Raw genomic sequence first — 21,125 nt, forward strand, 5'->3', positions numbered from 1 at the left:
AAGGGGTTGCAGCGTCTTCTGTAAAGAAATGTAAATTATAGCAACATGAGTACAAAGGTACTCAGCAAGACTTACATCAGATCCTACATACATGCATAGTATCAAGAATGGTTGGTGGAGTTATTGCAGCAAGCCAGCTTTGACTCTTGGCTAGACTATCCTACGATACTCCAACTTGAAATGTTTTGCGCACACGAGTCCACTACTCACCACTTCAATACACTACCGAGGATCCACCTCCGTCTTCCTACGGAAGAGCCATCCTCGGCACTCACACTTATCTTGAGGCTTTTAGTAGTTTCCATTTACTTGTCTATGAACTGTATAGGCAACCAAGTAGTCCTTTACCGTGGACGCGGCTATTCGAATAGATCATGATAACCCTGCAGGGGTGTACTTCTTCATACATGTTTCCACCACTTAGCGTCTGCACACGACATGTGCTCGGCAGACTTCAAGCGAAAGCCGACGTGGGTGTAGACCACGACCTACCTAAACACTTAAGCCTCTAGTCCAGGTTTATCGCCTATTCAGGTTCCATCCGCAGGGAGTCCGGCCGAGGTTTCCCATACGGCCCCGAACGATGTGAACAGGGTTCCCGAGATACCTAACGGGTATTCGGTACACCCGGCCACGTACCTACCGCATCACAGCCCACCCCTACGGTCAGCGCTGTCCACGGCCTCCAGTAGGCTACAAACACCAGAAACTACTTGCAACTCCTGGACAGAGAGCTAGGGTGAATAAGAAGTCGAGCAGGGTCATATTTCAGGGCCCAATGCATGGTAGTAGCTGTATCTTAAATCACGCATACAGATCTCAGTGCTTAAGGTCGGCTTCAATGAAACAACCCACCATGTACTCCTACCTGGCCTCTCATCGACACCTTTACCAAATCGTGTTCACCACACCACTCTTATTACCGACATGATCATTTCACTCCAGCCCATCACCCAGATGAACCAGACCTGACACGACTCTAAGCGTAGCAGGCATAGCAAGGTAGGAACAACACATACATATGGCTCAATCAACTCCTACACATGCTAGTGAGTTTCATCTAGTTACTGTGGCAATGACAGGTCAAGAAGAGGAAATGGGTTCAACTACCGTAGCACACAGCAGTTTGAATCGCGTTGTCTTAATGCAGTAAAAGAGAGCAGGAGCGAGAACATGGGATTGTATCGATATGATCAAATGGTTGGTTGCTTGCCTGATGGTTCGATGCACTGATACGGTTCTTCGCTAGGGTAATCAGGGTACTCTTCGGGGACAGAACCTGCCGCAGAGAGCACCGATACACAAGCATTACCAAACAGTATGCAACAATATGATGCATGCATGAGACATGGCAAAATGAGTGTATTGGGCTAATGCAACTAAAACCAGGGGTGTTTGAACAAATTTGAATCAAGGATTCAAATTTCAAATTCAAATATGGCCTTTTAAAGTGCCTTTCCTTGTTCTGCTTAAAACATCAATTTAACTTGTTTGATCATGCATGAAAATAGTACAGATGGATAGATTGGATTTTTCTGATCATTTTTCATATATAATTTGTCCAATTTGGAGTTACAGAATAAAAGTTATGAATTTTTGAAGTTTAAATAATATTCTGGAATTTCCTGATTTAATTTAATTCCAGAAATATAATTATTGCGTCAGCATGACGTCAGTGGTCAACTGTGGCTGGCTGAGGTCAAACCTGACGTGTGGGGCCCACACGTCAGTGACAGGGGGGGTTAAACAGGATTAAATTAATCCTAATTAGGGGTTAGTGGCGCTGGGGCCCACTGTCAGTGTCAGGGGGGGTTGACTAACAGTAGTTAGCGCTAACCTAACCACCTGGCCGACAGGGCCCACGCGTCAGTGACCCTGGGGGGTCAAACCCCAGGTCGGACAAGTCAAACCCCACCGGCGACATGACGCCGGCGAGGCCCGAGACGGCGGCGAAAGTGCTTTTTGCCATTCCGGCAACCAAATAGACGGCGGAAGGCATCTACGTGTTGCTGAGGTTGAGCCGTGACTATTGGTGGTGGTGGTTGGGCTCGGGGTGGCCGGAGTTGACGGCGGCGAGCTCGGCTGCGGCGGCCGGAGTTCGGGTGCGGTCGGGATCAGTGTTGCAGGGGGTTTGGGGAGGCGTTGGTGCGTGCTGCGTGCTCCTGGTGAGGTGGGGAGCACGATGGTGTGCTCGGTTGGGCGCTACAGCGACCGTGGCCACAACGGCGACATCGCCGGCGGCGTGGAGCTCTCGGCCGAGGTGGGGCTAGGGCCTAGAAGTCGAAAGAGACCAGGGAAGAAGGGGGAAACGATCCGGGGGCTCACCGCGGAGCTGCAGGGATGGTTAGCGGGCTCGGGGACGCGCTGGTGACGGTGAATTCGACGGCGACGACGGTCGGAGCCCGAAGAGGGGAACGGCGACGTGGCGGCGATGCAGGGCTTCCGGGGACCCGTGGAGCGGTGGGGAGGAAGAGGGAGTCGAGGCGGAGCTTCTGAGCTAGTCGGGGGAGCGAGGGGTGGCCGGAGACGATGGCTATGGAGAACGGCGGCGACGGTGGTGTTCGGCCGTGAGAGAGAGAGAGCGAGGGAGAGGAGAGGAGAGCCGGGGGAGAGTGAGAGAGAGCAGGGGGAGAGGCGTGGCGTCGTCCAGGGCGTCGAGCGAGGAGGGGAGGGCAGGCAAGCAGGCGAGCAGGTGGCGTGGCGCGGTGGCGCGCGCGCGCGCCGGCCACACTCCCCTCCCTCTGTCGGGACGAAGACGACAGAGGAGGGAGGTGGGCTGGGCCAGCTGCTGGCTGGGCCAGCCAGCTGGCTGGGCCGCACAGGGAGGAGCCCAGGTAAGCTTCTCCCTTTATATATTTTTCTGTTTTCTGTTTTTCTAATACTTCTGCAACTTTGTTGAATTAAATAAAATACCTAGGCTAGTTCAAAAATCACCAAACTATTCCTGGCCCATAGTTGGATTATTTCCAACATGAAACATTTTAGTTTGGAGATATTTGAGCATTTAAATATTTTATATAATTTTAAATGCCCAAATTCAAATATTTATGAATTAATTCAAAAACCCTAAGATGGCCTAGGAAAATGTGCACCACTTTTGGCAGAGGTTCTGAACCAAGACAAAAATGATGGGCATTTTAGAAGGGCATTTCAGGTTCATTGAAAATTATTTTAGTAAACCCTAGTTGGTTTCAGAGGGGACTGGGGGTTCTGTCATCCCCATTTCAAGTTTCTGATGAAAGAGTAACCATGATGCAACACTCTAATGCATGACTAGCTAGGTTGTGACAACTCACCCCCACTCAAAAGAATCTCGTCCCGAGATTTGGGTTCCTCCGGGAAGAAGGCGGGGTACTCGAGTCGAAGACGATCCTCCCTTTCCCAAGTTGCTTCATCCTCAGAATGGTGCGACCATTGAACCTTGAGAAACTTGATATTATGACGTCGGGTGGTACGTTCGGCCTGATCGAGGATACGAACGGGGTACTCTCGATATGTAAGATTATCTTGGAGATCAAGCGTTTCGTGGTCCACTTCACGGATAGGATCCGAGAAGCAACGCCTGAGTTGAGAAACGTGGAAGACATCGTGAACTCTGGAGAGGTGCGGAGGTAGTTCCAACTGGTAGGCAACTTCTCCTTGTTTGGCAAGAATGCGAAAAGGTCCAATGTAACGAGGAGCCAATTTGCCTTTGATACCGAAACGATGGGTTCCCTTCAGAGGGGTGACCCGAAGATAAGCCTTCTCGTCAACCTCGAAAGTCATAGCCTTATGTTTTCGGTCATATTGACTCTTTTGACGGGATTGGGCTGTTTTCAACTTTTCACGAACGATGCGAACTTGTTCTTCTGCTTCCTGGATCATATCCGGGCCAAAGAATTGTCTTTCCCCGGTCTCTGACCAGTTAAGGGGTGTTCGACATCGTCGTCCATAGAGAACTTCAAAAGGGGCTTTACCCAAGCTAGATTGATAGCTGTTGTTGTAAGCGAATTCGGCGAACGGAAGGCACTTCTCCCAGTCCATTCCGAATGAGATAACAGAGGCTCGAAGCATGTCTTCTAGAATTTGGTTGACGCGTTCCACTTGACCGCTCGACTGAGGGTGGAAGGCGGTGCTAAAGGAGAGACGGGTTCCCATAGCATTCTGGAAACTTTCCCAAAATCGAGAGGTGAAAAGACTTCCTCGATCCGAGTTAATTTCCAAAGGAACACCATGGAGGGACACTATTCGGGAGATGTATAAGTCTGCCAATTGACTGGCGGTTATACTCTCACGAACAGGTAAGAAATGGGCTACTTTGGAAAGATGATCGACAATGACAAAGATAGCATTATTCCCTCTCTTGGTCCTGGGAAAACCGGTAATGAAATCCATACCAATTTTATCCCATTTCCATTCAGGAATAGCTAGGGGTTGAAGGGTGCCAGCAGGCCGTTGATGCTCTGCTTTTACACGACGACAGACGTCGCAATTAGCAATATACTGAGCAATTTCTCTCTTCATCCTAGTCCACCAGAACCTCTGGCGTAGGTCCTGATACATCTTAGTACTACCGGGATGAATAGTGAGAGGAGATTCATGAGCCTCCTTAAGGATCAACTGCCGTAGATGCTGGTTCTTGGGAACCACTAGACGGTTCTCAAAGTACACAACACCATGATCATTTGTGGAGAAACAACTAGCACCTCCGCTAGCAATGTTCTCCTTGATCTTAGCTATTCCCTTATCTCGCTTCTGGGCAGCGATGATTTGATCCGTAAGAGTAGGTTTTGCCACCAAGGTGGAAAGAAAACCTTGAGGTACAATGTGAAGGTTAAGCTTCCGAAATTCATCATGGAGAAGCGGTTGACTTTGTTGTAACATCAGATTGTTATTTTAAGATTTACGACTTAGCGCATCAGCCATGACGTTGGCTTTCCCTGGGGTGTAGGTTATTCCTAAGTCGAAGTCTGTGATCAATTCAACCCAACGTCTTTGCCTGAGATTCAAATCCGGTTGGGTGAAAATATACTTCAGACTTTGGTGATCAGTGAATATTTCGCAACGATTACCGAGGAGGTAATGTCGCCAGGTCTTAAGTGCATAGACTACGGCTGCAAGTTCTAGATCATGAGTAGGATAATTCTCCTCATGTGGGTGCAATTGTCGTGAAGCGTAAGCAATTACGTGTCGATCTTGCATGAGAACGCAACCTAGTCCTTGTCGCGAGGCGTCGCAGTAGATAACAAAGTCCTTGGAGAAGTCTGGCGGTACCAGTACGGGAGCAGAAGTCAGGCGTCTTTTCAGTTCCTGAAAGCTGTGCTCACATTGTGGAGTCCATTCGAACTTCTTATCTTTCTTGAGGAGTTCGGTTAGAGGTTTAGCAACCTTGGAGAAGTTTTCGACAAAGCGACGGCAATAGCTCGCTAAGCCTAGAAAACTCCGAACTTGCTTGACCGATTCAGGTGGAGTCCAGTTAAGGACGGCTTGAACTCGCTCAGGGTTAACAGCAATACCTTTACCAGATATTACATGACCCAGATAGGTCACTTCTGACAACCAGAATTCACATTTAGAAAATTTGGCATAAAGGCGATGCTCTCGAAGTTTCTGCAACACTAGCCTTAGATGTTCGGCATGTTCTTCCTCGTTCTTGGAGTAGATGAGTATATCATCGAGGTAAACCACGACGAATTTATCCAAATACTCCATGAAGATTGAGTTCATTAACCGAGAAAAGGTGGCTGGAGCGTTGGTTAATCCGAAGGACATGACGGTGTACTCGTATTGGCCGTAACGAGTAACAAAGGCCGTTTTAGGAATGTCCCCATTTCTGATTTTGATTTGGTGGTAGCCCAACCTCAAATCCATCTTGGAGAAGACTGAGGATCCAGCGAGCTGATCGTACAGGTCGTTGATCCTGGGAAGCGGATATTTGTTCTTGATTGTGACCAAATTGACAGGTCGGTAATCTACAACCATCCGGTCCGTACCATCCTTCTTCTTGACGAATAGGACGGGGCAAGCCCACGGAGATGAGCTAGGTCGGATGAAACCCTTTTTCAAGGACTCATCGAGTTGTTTCTTAAGTTCGGCTAGTTCTAGGGGTGCCATCTTATAAGGTCTTCTAGCAATCGGAACGGTTCCTGGAATGAGGTCTATTACAAACTCAACATCCCTGTCAGGTGGAACACCTGGCAATTCCTCTGGAAAGACATCCGGGAAGTCACGGACTACCGGAACGTCCTCAAGGTCTGGCAAAGGGCTGGCGTTAAGAGAATATAATTGTCGCTTGGCTATTCGGGTCAAGACATTGACTATTTCTCCCGAAGGATGGGTGAGTTGAACAGTCCTAGAGAAGCAATCGATTTGGGCATGATGAGCCGACATCCAGTCCATACCCAGAATGATATTAATATCTGAAGATTTAAGGGCTATCAAAGACGCGAGGAAAACAAGTCTGTCGACTTGGATCTCATTTCCATAGCTTACCCTAGAGGTCTGCCATCTAGAACCAGGGGTAGAGATTTCCATAGTGGATGGCATGTCACAGAATGCAACATTATGCAAACGAGCATAACTTTCAGATATAAAAGAATGAGAGGCTCCTGTATCGAAAACAACAGATGCCGGGTGGCAGTTAACAAGAAGCGTACCGAGAACGACGTTGGGATCCTCTTGAGCTTCTTCGGCAGAGATACAGTTGACATGGCCACGTGAAGCGGTGACCGGCTTGGCGTGGAATATTTTTCCTGTCGGCTTGCCACGGCCAACAGCTTTAGCAGATTGATTGGGGTTGGTCTAGGGACACTCACGCATATAGTGACCAGATTCCCCACACTTGAAACAAGTCACGGAACTGGTACGTGGAGGAGCATTGTTAGTTGGACCCCCATAGGGCTTGGCTGGAGCAGACTGTTGAACGGGGCGAGGCGCCTGGAAGGATGGCCTCGGTGTAAACCTGGGTGGCAGGGCGGTGTTGGGTACCCACACGCGGCGCTTCTGAGGACCAGCACCGGATGAGGAACCCATGTCACGGCCATGCTTGCGTGTTGCGTCATAGTCAGTCTGACCAGTTTCAGCACTAATGGCTTTGTTGACAAGTTTCGAAAAAGATGTGCACTCATGCAGACGGAGGTCGCGGCGAAGCTCAGGACTAAGGCCCTTACGGAACCTTGCTTGCTTCTTGGCATCGGTAGACACTTCCTCGGTTGCATATCGTGCGAGATTACCAAACTCCCTGCTGTAAGCATCCACAGAAAGTCGGCCTTGGGTGAAACTGCAAAATTCTTCACGTTTACGGTCCATGAGACCCTCCGGAATGTGATGTTCACGGAAAGCCTCGCTGAATTCAGCCCAAGTAGTGACATGGCCCGCTGGGCGCATAGCTCCATAATTCTCCCACCATAGACTGGCGGGGCCTTCAAGATGATATGCAGCAAAGGTGACCTTGTCAACCTCCGCTACCAGCGCGGAACGCAGTTTATGAGAGATATTGCGAAGCCAGTCATCAGCGTCGAGAGGCTCGACGGAGTGGTGGAACGTGGGTGGATGCAATTTGATAAAATCACTGAGTGACACCACGTTAGCCCTCTGATGGTGTGCTGTATTCTGTTCAATACGCTCCAACAAACGGTTTGTCTCCCGCTTGTTTCTCTCAGCTTCCATCATGACCTCGGCTAGTGAAGGAGGATGAGGCAGATTTGCATCCCTGGCTTCACTGCCTTCGGCCTGCTCTTGAGAAGCAGGGTTAGCGCGCGTGTTGACCATCCAAGGAAATCAAGACAATGTTTTAGTCAGGATGGTAAAATTCCGACATAGGATTTATAATGTAAGAAATAACTCGGAGTGCAAGATGATCATCCGTATGACATGGTAGATACAGAAACTGCTTCTTTATTCCATCGTCATACACACCATACAGGGTTTAGTACAAGACCAAACAAGTACTATTACGGTGAAAAGAGGATTACATCTCATCGGAGGCATTCCAAGCTCCTATACATTATTTTTCTACACCTCCGGAAGGAGTACAAACTAGGTCATATCCCACGAGTCACGCGGGACGATAGACTACACAGCTAGTGCGAACTAGTGATACTACCACTAACTCAGACCGATCCGTAGTAGTCCTCGTAGAAGTCACCTCCATAGCCTGGAAGCTCAACATGATCATCTGGAAACAGACGGTCTCGCGGAGCTTGTGGACCATAGGGGCTGGGATGAGGCCTTGGACCAACAAACGGTGGCCTGCGGGGACCGCGAGGTGGGGTGATGCCTCCTACATCACGCCAAACCATCACGTCTGGCAGAGCAGATCTCACAGGATAGAGATCGCGCATATCTGAATATCCAGCTTGCACCGCCGGTGCGAACCGAGTCAAAGTGGCCCGGTGGTCAGCACGGGTGTTGAAGAGCTCTAGCCTTAAGGCCCGATTTTCACGGTCCTTATCCTCGAGCATCTCAGCAGTGGTGCGAGTCCGTGAATCCTCCTGAGTGGAGTCAGCATAGATAGCCTGGAGATACCCTTGTGCTCCCGGAAGTGATCCTGGCATATACCGGAAATCAGAGTCCCGAAATATACCGGATCTGACTCGCATAATGGTCATCATAGAGTAGGCGGCGTCCTGCACAGCCATCTCAATAGTAACTCCGAGTCCATAGGAGCAATGAAGAGGCTCGGTGGATCCAGGATAAGATGGAAATATCCTGACAGTGCAGAGATACTGGCTTTGATTAAAGTCTCGGAATTGCTCTTCGACCGTGTACTCGGGATACCAGCGGTATCCAGCCTCAGTCATTACCCTGACCAACTTAGCAGTATGGCCGGGTACATCTAGGCATCAAGTCAGGCGAACCACTTGATTGAGGTCGCGAGTGGCCATCTGAAAGCACAATCATAATGCAAAGGCATTAGAATTTCTAGCAAAATTTCGGCAGCATAACAGCTGTAAATGCTCAAAAAGGATATTGAGACATTTGACAAAGGATTTCATACACACTCAACATCATCATATCAAAGTTCTGGATCATTCTGACTACATAATGTGGTAGTAGAACTGAACTAGGCTTGTAACCATCAAACTTATAAGGTACTACTGATTAGTAACACGTGATCCTGATAGAGGAATAGATCCTAATTCCTTAACCCCCGGTGGAAGAATGGACTGACTCAGATCAGAATATCATAAGGTATAAGGAGTAAAAAGAGCCTTACGTTCCATCCCACAAACAATTCCCCTACATATAACTAAAGAATTTCTAGACTCAACATCGACCAGTTTGGCTTGGAGAACCTACAGGCAGTCCGGCTCTGATGCGAACGCTGTCAGGACCCCGACTCGATGTCACATCGATCTAGCTGGTAACACCTCATATCACTTTGCGGCCTCACGCACGGTATCCCCATGGGTGTCGTCTTACCTTTTCCCGGGACCGTTTGCGCCTTTTGGCTCACGTATATGATAGTGTCGCTAGCATCCATATGATAAAGAGCCCGGGCTGACATGACTAGTCGTAAACCCAAAGTGGCTCAGACTTACAGGGACAGGCATCCATGACCCAGCTTTGAACGTGTCGGTCATCAGCAAGTGGGTCCGGGCTGTAGCACTGGGCTAGCAGGACTCCGGTAAACCGGGCTGTAGCGGGCTAACAGGACTCCGGTACTCAAAGCGTGACATTTCCCAGAAGGGACAGACACAGGAACGAAGAAGGACACATGCCGGCCAGCCTAAGTGTTCCAGAGCAGTAGCAAGCTACCATGGCTCAGCGGTAACACTAGGAGACATTTCCCGGTAAGAGAGGCTACTAAAGATAAACAACTAGATAGTCAGATCCCACACATACCAAGCATTTCAATCATACACACAATATGCTCGATATGTGCAAATACAACGAAGCATCACAACATGACTCTACGACACAAGTACTTTATTTAAGGCTCAGAGAGCCATACATAACATACACACAAAGGTACGGGTCTCACGACCCAACATACAAGTCATACAGTCATACAAGCCAACAGCGGAAGTAACTTGTCTGAGTACAGACAACTAGTAAAATAAAAGAGGCTTGGAAAGCCTGGCTATACTACGTGGTCCTTCACAAGCTCAGGGTCACCACCTGGGTCTTTAGCCTACTCGTTGATGTCAACGTCTACATAGAACCCATCAGAAGGGGTTGCAGCGTCTTCTGTAAAAATGTAGATTATAGCAACATGAGTACAAAGGTACTCAGCAAGACTTACATCAGATCCTACATACATGCATAGTATCAAGAAGGGTTGGTGGAGTTATTGCAGCAAGCCAGCTTTGACTCTTGGCTAGACTATCCTACGATACTCCAACTTGAAATGGTTTTGCGCACACGAGTCCACTACTCACCAATTCAATACACTACCGAGGATCCATCTCCGTCTTCCTACGGAAGAGCCATCCTCGGCACTCACACTTGTCTTGAGGCTTTTAGTAGTTTCCATTTACTTGTCTATGAACTGTATAGGCAACCAAGTAGTCCTTTACCGCGGACGCGGCTATTCGAATAGATTATGATAACCCTGCAGGGGTGTACTTCTTCATACATGTTTCCACCACTTAGCGTCTGCACACGACATGTGCTCGGCAGACTTCAAGCGAAAGCCGACGTGGGTGTAGACCACGACCTACCTAAACACTTAAGCCTCTAGTCCAGGTTTATCGCCTATTCAGGTTCCATCCGCAGGGAGTCCGGCCGAGGTTTCCCATACGGCCCCGAACGATGTGAACAGGGTTCCCGAGATACCTAACGGGTATTCAGTACACCCGGCCACGTACCTACCGCATCACAGCCCACCCCTACGGTCAGCGCTGTCCACGGCCTCCAGTAGGCTACAAACACCAGAAACTACTTGGAACTCCTGGACAGAGAGCTAGGGTGAATAAGAAGTCGAGCGGGGTCATATTTCAGGGCCCAATGCATGGTAGTAGCTGTATCTTAAATCACGCATACAGATCTCAGTGCTTAAGGTCGGCTTCAATGAAACAACCCACCATGTACTCCTACATGGCCTCTCATCGACACCTTTACCAAATCGTGTTCACCACACCACTCTTATTACCGACATGATCATTTCACTCCAGCCCATCACCCAGATGAACCAGACCTGACGCGACTCTAAGCGTAGCAGGCATAGCAAGGTAGGAACAACACATACATATGGCTCAATCAACTCCTACACATGCTAGTGAGTTTCATCTAGTTACTGTGGCAATGACAGGTCATGCAGAGGAAATGGGTTCAACTACCGTAGCACACAGCAGTTTGAATCGCGTTGTCTTAATGCAGTAAAAGAGAGCAGGAGCGAGAACATGGGATTGTATCGATATGATCAAATGGTTGGTTGCTTGCCTGATGGTTCGATGCACTGATACGGTTCTTCGCTAGGGTAATCAGGGTACTCTTCGGGGACAGAACCTGCCGCAGAGAGCACCGATACACAAGCATTACCAAACAGTATGCAACAATATGATGCATGCATGAGACATGGCAAAATGAGTGTATTGGGCTAATGCAACTAAAACCAGGGGTGTTTGAACAAATTTGAATCAAGGATTCAAATTTCAAATTCAAATATGGCCTTTTAAAGTGCCTTTCCTTGTTCTGCTTAAAACATCAATTTAACTTGTTTGATCATGCATGAAAATAGTACAGATGGATAGATTGGATTTTTCTGATCATTTTTCATATATAATTTGTCCAATTTGGAGTTACAGAATAAAAGTTATGAATTTTTGAAGTTTAAATAATATTCTGGAATTTCCTGATTTAATTTAATTCCAGAAATATAATTATTGCGTCAGCATGACGTCAGCATGACGTCAGTGGTCAACTGTGGCTGGCTGAGGTCAAACCTGACGTGTGGGGCCCACACGTCAGTGACAGGGGGGGTTAAACAGGATTAAATTAATCCTAATTAGGGGTTAGTGGCGCTGGGGCCCACTGTCAGTGTCAGGGGGGGTTGACTAACAGTAGTTAGCGCTAACCTAACCACCTGGCCGACAGGGCCCACGCATCAGTGACCCTGGGGGGTCAAACCCCAGGTCTGACAAGTCAAACCCCACCGGCGACATGACGCCGGCAAGGCCCGAGACGGCGGCGAAAGTGCTTTTTGCCATTCCGGCAACCAAATGGACGGCGGAAGGCATCTACGTGTTGCTGAGGTTGAGCCGCGACTATTGGTGGTGGTGGTTGGGCTCGGGGTGGCCGGAGTTGACGGCGGCGAGCTCGGCTGCGGCGGCCGGAGTTCGGGTGCGGTCGGGATCAGTGTTGCAGGGGGTTTGGGGAGGCGTTGGTGCGTGCTGCGTGCTCCTGGTGAGGTGGGGAGCACGATGGTGTGCTCGGTTGGGCGCTACGGCGACCGTGGCCACGACGGCGACATCGCCGGCGGCGTGGAGCTCTCGGCCGAGGTGGGGCTAGGGCCTAGAAGTCGAAAGAGACCAGGGAAGAAGGGGGAAACGATCCGGGGGCTCACCGCGGAGCTGCAGGGATGGTTAGCGGGCTCGGGGACGCGCTGGTGACGGTGAATTCGACAGCGACGACGGTCGGAGCCCTAAGAGGGGAACGGCGACGTGGCGGCGATGCAGGGCTTCCGGGGACCCGTGGAGCGGTGGGGAGGAACAGGGAGTCGAGGCGGAGCTTCTGAGCTAGTCGGGGGAGCGAGGGGTGGCCGGAGACGATGGCTATGGCGAACGGCGGCGACGGTGGTGTTCGGCCGTGAGAGAGAGAGAGCGAGGGAGAGGAGAGGAGAGCCGGGGGAGAGTGAGAGAGAGCAGGGGGAGAGGCGTGGCGTCGTCCAGGGCGTCGAGCGAGGAGGGGAGGGCAGGCAAGCAGGCGAGCAGGTGGCGTGGCGCGGTGGCGCGCGCGCGCGCCGGCCACACTCCCCTCCCTCTGTCGGGACGAAGACGACAGAGGAGGGAGGTGGGCTGGGCCGGCTGCTGGCTGGGCCAGCCAGCTGGCTGGGCTGCACAGGGAGGAGCCCAGGTAAGCTTCTCCCTTTATATATTTTTCTGTTTTCTGTTTTTCTAATACTTCTGCAACTTTGTTGAATTAAATAAAATACCTAGGCTAGTTCAAAAATCACCAAACTATTCCTGGCCCATAGTTGGATTATTTCCAACATGAAACATTTTAGTTTGGAGATATTTGAGCATTTAAATATTTTATATAATTTTAAATGCCCAAATTCAAATATTTATGAATTAATTCAAAAACCCTAAGATGGCCTAGGAAAATGTGCACCACTTTTGGCAGAGGTTCTGAACCAAGACAAAAATGATGGGCATTTTAGAAGGGCATTTCAGGTTCATTGAAAATTATTTTAGTAAACCCTAGTTGGTTTCAGAGGGGACTGGGGGTTCTGTCATCCCCATTTCAAGTTTCTGATGAAAGAGTAAACATGATGCAACACTCTAATGCATGACTAGCTAGGTTGTGACACCTCATCTGTTGTAGTCGGTGGTTTTTGGTGATGTAAATTTTACATCTATTTTACAACATCTATTGGAGATGCTATTAGAATCCCACTTGAGATTGACGATGTCTGTCTTGTGCTGCTTCAGCCTTGACGTCTTACGGCTCACCGGGGCTGCTCCAACGACAGAATGATCCATCACAATAGAGCAGTGCCCTGGACGCCGTCTATAGATTCCTCAGATCTTCCTCCACATCTCTGACAGCCACATCTGCCTCAACTGCTTCAGCGACCAACCCAATGATGCTGAGGTCGACATGGCTACGGCAAAGAGGTTATACACTTGTTGCATCACTTATTACTATACATTCGTGTCGATCCATTAGGGCTATTTTGATTCGACGGAAAAACATAGCAATAGGGAATTTTCCAATGACACTCTACTATTCAATTATTCATGGATTTTGTTGAATGGAATGAAGCAAAACATCCACCTACTTTTCAAAATCCTATGCATGAAAACAAGACCAAGTGCATTAGTGGCAGAATAACATTCTAACTGTACACGCTTTCATATGGTTTCACTTTATTTTGGCCATGTTTCTTTGCATTCCTCTCCTCTTCCAATTCCTGTAAACCAAACACTCAAGTTGACAGAAATCCTGTGTTTACAAATGCTCTGTTTACCATGTGCATTCCTATCCTATTCCGGTGTTTTTCCTATCCCTGCGATTTTAGAATCATGCAAGACAAATGAGCCCTTACAGAATTACTTCAGTTACATGTAGGTGTCGAAGGGAACTTTGTGTGGTTTGTCCTGCTCCTGTCGCGACATCGTCCACCTCAACTGAGCTACTCCATCGACAGAAACATCCACCAAACCAGACATCACGACTCCTGGCCGTCTTTCGCCGCCTCAGATCTCCTTCCTTGCCACCGGCACCCATCGCAACGGCATCGCCATCATCGACTCAGCAGATGAACCTGAGGAGTACACGGGTCCACAAGAGAGGTCGCACTCTTTTGTTTCTGCTTATGTTATGCATTGCTTAAAATTACTTGCTACTTTATCGTCCTGTTCACCTCTTGGACTCCAAGTCAGGTCCAAATTAATGTTCAAACTTGAGTTCTAAATTAGTTGTGGGGCACATATCGAGGAAGCAATGAATGGTGTCTCTGTCTAATATCTGGTTCACCTAGGGTACGCCTATGTTGTTCATCTTGGGTGGGAAACAAATAGTAAAGCAATCATCATCTGTCTTTTTATTAAATTAAAGTAATCATCAGCCTGCTATCATTATTTTTGGATCCATCCACTAGTTGTTACCATCACTCTAAATTTCTGCATGCTCTCCTTACATAATCTCACCATATCTTTTCGTATGCATGTCAGATATTGTACATAGTCATGCTAACATGTAGAGAAAAATAGAAGAGTTTTGCTCGGCAATACAATGTCATGCAGACATCGCTCCATGGTGGGTTCAATGGCAAACCCTCCCCACCCCTCTACAGATTGTAATCCAGAGGAAGATATCTATTCTGAGGCGGATTCAGACGCCGCTGACCATTCCTATTTACCCCCAAGGTGTTTGCTCTACCTTGGCATGATGATGTTAGTCATATCATGCATATGTTGCCTTGAAGTGCCTACTTTTGACATCATATATGTCATATGCTTAGTTTAGACATGTTCTGTAATGACACCTATTTAGTTTCTATATCATATATGAAAATTATGCAGTCTCATGTCTTTTAGCCAGCCATAATATACGTGAAATGTGCAATGCCATCCTGTTTAACCAGACGTCATATATTTGAATGATATCTTGCCCATCCTTTTATTCATTACATTTCCATTTGTCGACAATGTTTGTACATTAAACTACTCTTCCTGTGAATCAGCCATTTGGGTGGGAGACTGAAAAATCTGGAGTGAAAACAAGGCCTTCAGAGCAGACAGTGCTACCTGTCAAACTAGATCTCTTGTTGGGTCCCGATAGCTCCTCAGAGATGGATTCAGAGACAGATGACCAGTCCTATTCCCCCATCGAGGTGTATGATCTAACTTGGCACGGTTATACTTCTCATATCATGCATATGGTGTCCTGCATTGCATAGTTTAGACATCATATACACAATATTCAACACCGTGTTCTTAGTTCAGACATCATATCTAATGCCCTCTGTTTAGCATATAAATCACATATGTGAATTAAATGATGCGATCCTGATTACTTAGATAACATGTAGGTGAATTATGTCATGTGATCCTATTTAGTTATTCATCATATCTTTGAATTATGTTATGCTATGCTATCTAGTTTAGATAGACATCATATATGTGAAATTATGTCATGCTATCTATTTTAGTTAAACAATATACATGTCAACTATTTCATGCCCTCTTTTTCCACACTATCTATTGCATCTGTCTCTCATACAATGTTTGTACATTCAACTATGTTTCCTGTTTATCAGCCATTTGAATTGGAGCGGGTGATGCCAGCATCTAGCGGACTAAAAAGACGGTCTTCAAATAAAACAGTGCTACCTCTTGGTGGAGATAGCACCCCGGTTGTACATGCACGATAACCAGCCCTACCACACATAACCCAAACTCTCACAGATTGTAACCTTACTGAGATGGACAGAGAACTAGCTAAGACGGTGCTACCTCTTGCTGGGGATAGCACCCCGGTTGTACATGCACGAGAACCAGCCCTACCACACATAACCCAAACTCTCGCAGATTGTAACCCTACTGCGATGGACAGAGAAACAGCTAAAACAGTGCTACCTCTTGGTGGAGATAGCAGCCCGGTTGTACATGCACGAGAACCAGCCCTACCACACATAACCCAAACTCTCACAGATTGTACCCCTACTGCGATGGACAGACAACCAGCTTCACCCAATCTAACCCCAACCCCAGTAGATAGTAACCCAGTTCCTGTTGACACAGCACCATCTCCACCACAGAGATCCCAAACAAGAGCAATTAGTAAGGTAGCTCCAGTTCCCAAAGGGCTAGTACTACCACGGCGAACCCCAACTCCACCAGTTAGTACGCCTATTCCTGTGGAGGAAGCACAACCAACTAATCGTAGTTTAGCATCTATCGCATTTGATGTTGTTAAATCGTATGTGCATATCTTCCCATCTTGGAAATATTATACTGAAGATGAAGGAAAATGACAGTTGCAGGTGTTTGTCCCGGAGTTATGTGTAAGTAATGTTATTCATGGCAATTACTTTGCTTTGTCCCATACATCCTACCTCCATGATTGTTATAATACAGCAAATTTTCCCATTTTTCTCTATAGAGAAGGACCGATTTGGAAACTCATGATGAGGTAACCTGTGCTAATACCTCTGCTATCTTCAAGAATGCTTGGTGGGTGTATCGGAATTACCTGAAGAAAACGTACTTCACCAGCAAAGAAACTCGTCAAATTCCCTTATGTTCTCCTGAGACACATTTACTGGACGATGACTGGGAACGCCTTGTTCTGTACTGGTCCCGAACCAAGAATGTGGTAAGGTCTATGAGCTCATTTTCTATTTTTAAGTACTATATTCTTGCATCTTAGTGTACTCTGTTCATGTAGAACAAGTGCCTAAACCTAAAGAACAACTGTTCTAATTTAAGATTCCATTGCTATCATAGTTCAAAAAAGCTCTAGGCGTTAATTGTGCGTTTTGCTGATGCCTTGCGCTTTACTGACCAAAGCGCATGCTTATGCGCAGTTATGCACAGCTTAAGCGTAGTTATGCGCAATGCGTTTCGCCAACGCCTAGAGCCTAGGCACGCTTAAGCGCTCGCTTAGGCGCGCCCTTTTTAACTATGATTGCTGTCGTGCATACTGCTTTGCTCTTGTATCACTATATTTACTCATACAAACTTATTTTTAAACTGAAGGATCCAATCGAAACTCCAATGGCACAGCAAGTATGTTCATGCATGTTTCTTTAACAGGCTTGATCTTATCAATAGCTCTGTTGATTTCAATTTCAATTGTGTATATAGTTGACTTCTCATATCATGCACATTATAGCATGACAACAGAGCCAGTAGTGTTGTTGTACATGTAGACCCGGGGTACCCATCTGAAATCTTGTTGTGCCGTGTAGTTTCCCACGCTTTGTATTCTTTCACTGCTGCTTTGTCTTGAACTGATATGATTTGAACCGTGTCTCTATTTTGATTTGGCAAGACAATGAAGTGACCATAGGACATAGATATATGTTTTTTTGATGGTTTTATTATGTACTAGTACTTGGTAATAGAAGACTTGGTAGTTTAATCTTTTCCACCTTACTAATGAACTTGTTCACCGAAATGAGTTTCATATACTAGTACATGCTAAACCTGTTATGTGTCTGCTTGTTTCTTCTTTTAGAATGCTGTCAGAATATTGGGGAGGAGTGCCTTATTAAGCAATGGTAAATGAAGTAATGCAGATAAGGTTCAGGATAGTGACACATCCTTGTTGGTCTCCAACAAATCTGATAAAACAGCTAAGGAAGACTATCTCGAAGACAGTGAGACAACCCAAAAGTCCTGTCTTTGTTTAGTGTTCGAGTTACTGGCCACTACCGCTTGCACAAGCTATTCAAACTCACTATCTGAATGAGTTCGGTTTCTTTAGTCTCAACTACAAGCTAAAAGACATCGATCAGCTGTGCTGCGACAAGAAGCGGAAGGACTATGGAAGTCCGTGGAGCATTCAGATGCATACTTTCTGGTGCAACAGCAAGCGTTGGAGGATTTTAGCGCCAAACAGTACAAAGCTAATAAGCTTGCTAAGCTTATTGCCAGCATGGTGGATACCATGTTTCTTGAGCCCTTTTGAAGTTGTTTCAGTTATGCTCTTGTTTTGCTGCCGCGTTTATTTGCACTGGTGGCCAATTTTGACGGGCAGTGTATGTAATATGCTGCTTTGTTCCCTATTTTTAAGTGGTGGCGAACTTTGACGCCCAGTGAATGTAATATGTGTAATAGCGGTAATAGGCTAGCATTAATTGCTTGCTTATTTATTTCCTTATTGTCTTGTTTAGTTGTTTGCTTGTAGTCACTGCAGTTTTTTTCTGTGTTTTTCTAGTGGCCCCAGTAACCTATTTTTGGAAACTAGGCCAAAATAATCATGGCAACACACGGACTGTTGTAACCATGGGCCTCCTGCGGGCCGTATGATCCATGGGCCTTCTACGGGCCATAGGATCCATTGGCCTTCTATACGGGCCGTAGGATCCATTGGCCTTCTACGGGCCATACGATCCATGGGCCTTTTACAGGCCGTAGGATCCATGAGCCTTATACAGGGCGTATCATCATTTCGCCAATCATGGGCCGTACTATTCATGGACAATAACGGGCCGTTAATAGGCCGTATTTGATAACTCTATGAAAACAGCCCAATGGGTTTTTTTCGACATGAAAACGGCCCAATGTATTAACAGGCCACAAACGAGCCGACTATAACCACGGGCTGAATTTGGCCCACGGGCAGAAAATGACAGTAACGGGCCGTAAGTAACCAAATGCAGGAAATGAGCCCAAGAATAAATGGGCCCTGAGAAGGCCGAAAGATAACATGGGCTGGAAATGGCCCAACGGAATAATGGGCCGTTAATGGGTATAAAGTGATACACTGTTCATTACGGGCCAGTTTTACCACGGGCCGTTAAGGGGCCGAGGGTTACTAAGCGCCTCATATGGGCCAAAAGACATCATGGGCCATACATGGTCCGGAAGTTAAAATGGGCTGGAATTATATTGGACATCCCAGATGACACTACTGGGCCTAATTCGGATAGGTCGTGAATGGGCCCTGGGATAGCGGGCTGTAAACGGGCTATATGCGAACAGGCCGTTAACAAGTTTGTCGTGGGCTGGCCCGCCACCTTTTGACCAAGTCAAGCGGGCCGACCTTTTAACAGGAATGGGCCTCTGTTGGGCCGTGCCACGTGTCGACATATCATAAGCACTTTGGGTCCAATGAGTGGATGACATCTGTCCCAACGGTGAGCCGACACGTGTTTCCTCCAGCCAGTGACGATTTTACACGTGGAAAATCCCCATTGGCCGGGGATGTTAATGGGTTATCGGATCCAAAACCGGACCCAGTAGCTTAACGGTGTTCCATTATGGAGGATGCCACGTGCCGGTCACCCTTGACGAAAGCACTTCTGTGACACGTGATTCATCGTCATGGAAGTGGACACTACCGTGATGATAATTTTGGTAATGTCATGGAACACTTCTACAACAGCACATGTATGACTATCTTGATTTTGTCATAAATTTGTCATGGATGTACATGCATGACAGAAAATGTGACCTACTGTGACAAACACGTATCATCACGGAAGTGTATTTTTTTGTAGTGCATGTACACTCGAGCATACGCCATAGGACCTAAGGTGAACTCGCTCCTTTCCGAATCTTCCCTTTCCACATGGAAGACATGGATGCTATTTCAATCGCGGACCTTGTGCATATTCAGGTACACTCGAGTAGACCATGGAGAGCCCAAGGACCAATGCCAAGTGTGTGCGGGAGCGAAGGAAGGAGAAGGAAGAAGAACTAGCTGCTACAGCGGCCGAACATCCGGCCCCAGCCCGAACATCCAGTCCATACCAGACATCCGGCCCGACCCATGGAAATCCGGCCCCTTCCTATCCAGAGAGCTCCGGAAGCGACCCCTACAGCCCAGACATTCGGCACCATGCCCCGGGCATCCGGCTCCTACCGAAGCCCCGGACATCCGGCCCGTTCACCCGGAAATCCAGCCCCTCTTCAGAGAATGCAACCGAAGCCAGCCAAGTCCATCCCGGACATCTGGCTCTTCGTGAGCCGTCGGACATCCGGCCCCCAGCCCAGACATCCGACACCTGCTAGTGCGTAGAGATCGGGCCAAGAGCCCATGTATCCGCCCTCTCACTTACCCCTTTGTGGGCTAGCACTATATATAGACCCCCTCCTCCTATTTAGGGTTAGCGTTGTGTTAGCTCATATGTGAGATAGAGCTTCGCTCATCCATCCGGATATACTCCTTTGCGAGGGACCATTACCTCTTTGGAGACGATCAACCTTGGATTCAAGACCCCTTCATGGGAAGACCCCTCAAGACCTCCTCACGAGGAAGAACCTGTAACCTTTGTATCGTCCTTTGTTGATCATGGATCTTGTATCCCCTTGTGTGTTTTGAGTATCTAGCATATGTGTGACCTAATCTTGTTGGTTTGAGTGATTCCCTCGTGTTTCTCCTCATGTTCCTCGTGTTCCAAGTTGGGATCCGCTCCTTTCGTGAAAGGTCGGCCATATAGGGTTCCACCCTACATCATCTTGGTATCATGAGCCACGTTGATCATGATTTCGGAGCCTCTGATCTTTGTTTTCTAGCCTAATTTTGTTGATTTCGTCCTAAATTCGAAAATTCCCCACAACAATAGCCCCCAATTTTTTTGTGATTTTTTGGTTTGATGATGTTTTGTTGATTTTGATCCATGGATTCGTTGTGTTACTAGTGGATCTATCTTTCTCCTAGTTTCCCCACATTCCATCCACGAAATCTCCACAATTTTACCCCTGAAGTCATCAATTTCCGCCGCCAAAATCGAGTTCCTCGAGTTCATCCTCGGATTTGCAGCTCGGACATCCGGCCCGTAGCCCCGGACATCTGCCCCCCCCCCC

This window comes from Triticum dicoccoides, chromosome 5A (assembly GCF_002162155.2).
Source record: "Triticum dicoccoides isolate Atlit2015 ecotype Zavitan chromosome 5A, WEW_v2.0, whole genome shotgun sequence".
Lineage (NCBI taxonomy): Eukaryota > Viridiplantae > Streptophyta > Magnoliopsida > Poales > Poaceae > Triticum > Triticum dicoccoides.